The following is a 2,719-nucleotide window of genomic DNA, read 5'->3' as shown; positions in this document are numbered from 1 at the left end:
TCTGACTTAAGCTGTCATTTTTCTCCATTGGCAAAAAGATCATCCACTTTATTGTGCCTTGTACCATCTGTACTGTCCACTAATGAAAATGTATCATTTTCTGAGATATTAGATGTGTATTGAGGTGATCTTCTTTCACAAGAGCTTTTTAATCAAGAAATCAATCATTGGTAGTAAAGCTGGGCGATGTTGGAATTTTTGTATCCAATTCGATATTTCAAAAATTATCCAAGTCTGATACCAACAGCTCCCTTGTCCATGATCCTATCCTGTCTCTAGCGCGTAGAGCCGCTGTTTGTTTAGGTAGAAAAAAGGGATTTATAGGTGAGTGATCTTCCATCAATGGGTGAGTTTCTACAGTGCCAATAGGTTCACTGTTAGACAACAGTTGTAATGGTGAGTTAGAGTGAAGTCCGAATTATCTGATCCTTCAAGTGGGTACAGACTTTGAAGTGGTCTCTTGAGTAGTATTGTCTTACCATCCATACTATGTGTTCTAACAATGGCTGCTCTTATTTCTCCATCTCTTCCTACACTTAATTCATTATATTACCCAATTTCCCGAATCATCGAGATAATTGGTCATCTTATATTAAAACAATATATCCAATACATACATTAGGTTGCTCGGCTGATCCCTTCCTCCATTTCTTCATGTGGGCATTCCTTAGCTCAAGTAGGTATTCACACCTCCATCTCATTCAGAATTTATCAAGTATATTAGTGAGGGGTTTGTCAACTGAGTGGCTCCATTTATTAATCCCGGTACACACAAATCTTCTTCCTTTTTAGGTTTATCTGGCAGTGTCAGAAGTCTCCGACCACAAAGTAAGTGGGAGGGGGTCAGGAGTTCCACCAAGTCACCAGAAGGAATGTAGATCAGGGGGCAAGAGTTTAACATCGCTTCCACTTCAATTACAGCTGTCATCAGCTCATCATAGGTAAACTTAGAAGTTCCAATAATCTTCCGTAATAACCTCTTCATGCCCTGAATCATTCTCTCGAACACCCCACCCCACCAGGGTGCCTTTTCAACATTAAATTGCCATCTATTTCCGTTCCCAATCATAAACTCCTTTACTCTGGGGTGCTCCAATATTGTAGACAACCATTTGTTGGCAGCCTTGAATGTTTTGGCATTGTCAGAGAGTATCCTGTAGGGGAATCCCCTTCTTGCAGTGAACCTCTGGAAGCAGCATAAGAACGTGACTGTCTCAATTTCTGTCACAAGTTCAATGTGTACTGCTCTGGTAAGACAGCATGTGAACAAGCATGTCCATACCTTTCTGCTCTCTGAAGACAGAGTCTCTCGAGTGTACATAGGTCCTGCAAAGTCAATACCAGTATACCAGAAAGGGGGCTTCTCTTCTACTCTAAGTGGGGGTAATGGAGGAGGTGGTGGAACAGGGTAAGACCTGCCATGGTATCACTAACACAGTAAACAGTTATGTATGACTTGTCTGACTAGCTGACGTCCTTGTACAATTCAGTACCTTGATGTTACTTCAGTGAGTGTACTGTTTACCCCTCCGTGTCTGTCTCTTACATGGCAATCTTTAACGATGAGCAGAGCGATAGTGCTTCGTCTCTCTAAAAGGACAGGGTATTTTATTTCAGTAGTGAGGTTGGCATTAGTCAGCCTTCCTCGACATGTCAGTGTTCCCTCTCTGTCCACAAACACATCAAACTGTTCCTTCCACAAATTGAATCTCTTGTTTATTATTGTTGACGACTGATCTATACGCATTAGTGAAGTGTGAGCTAATTCCATGTCTCTTGATAACACCGTCTCGTCTTGAGGACCCTTTCGCAATATGTGAATGAATTTCATATTTTGAGCCATAACTCTTCATAAGCGGTTGAAGGTACTGAACCTCTCTACATCAATGACTGACTGGCATTCTCCTGCCGAGCAAAACAAGACAACTTCTCTCTTGTTGTGTAACTCCTCATGACAACCCTCTGGAAGGGGAGCAAGTGGATCATCCACTTACTTGAATTGTGTTTTGAGCCAAGGTGGACCTTCTTACCAGAATGTCTTGTCTTTCTCTAATTTAATTGCATTCCCAACCCGTGATGGAATGTCCGTGGGGTTTTCCACTCCGTGACAATGATACCTACAATAAGTTTTCTAATTTCAGAGGTACAATTCTCTACTAATTGCTTCCATTTTCTGTCCGTTCTGTGTATCCATCCAAGAGATATTATTGAATCAGTGAAGGAAATGGATTGTTGAAGGGGAATTTTTCTTGAAGTACTCCATAAATTAAGTGTGTCAGTCTTGCGAGGAGTAACGCTGATAATAGTTGAAGACGTGGTATGGTTACTGTCTTCAGTGGCGCTACTCGAGTTTTCGATGCTAGAATTGAAACAGAAGTCAATGCTTTCCCTACTACTCTAAGGTAAACTACAGCTGTGTAAGCATTTAAGGAGGCATCACAAAACCCTACGTGCTGTATAAAGGGGTACTCTTGATCTCCTAACCCAGGAAGATACCGGTCTATTACTACATAGTTACCTTGGTCAAGAGTAGAGGCGAGTTTCTTCCAACTAGAATCCAGCTCTTAAGAGAGGGGTTCGTCCCATCCAAGTTTACACTTGCAAAGCCGTTGGAAAAATACCTTAAAGACTATTGTGAGTTGAGAGAGTATTCCCAGTGGATTATAAATCTTAGCTGCTATACCAACAACATTACGTTTAGTCGGTTGTATGGTTTTCA

The 2,719-nt window shown here is 41.3% G+C and overlaps 1 pseudogene; it reads right to left on the bottom strand.

Moving 5' to 3' along the window:
• Positions 1-697: 697 nt before the first annotated feature.
• On the bottom strand, positions 698-1,843 carry LOC100635158 (uncharacterized; annotated as a pseudogene).
• Between the last annotated feature and the right edge of the window lie 876 nt (positions 1,844-2,719).

Source organism: Amphimedon queenslandica, unplaced genomic scaffold (genome assembly GCF_000090795.2).
Source record: "Amphimedon queenslandica unplaced genomic scaffold, v1.1 AMPQUscaffold_13188, whole genome shotgun sequence".
NCBI classification, from domain to species: Eukaryota; Metazoa; Porifera; class Demospongiae; order Haplosclerida; family Niphatidae; genus Amphimedon; species Amphimedon queenslandica.
The sequence above is the reverse complement of the archived record's forward strand: the minus strand, read 5'-3'. Positions and strand labels throughout refer to the sequence as shown.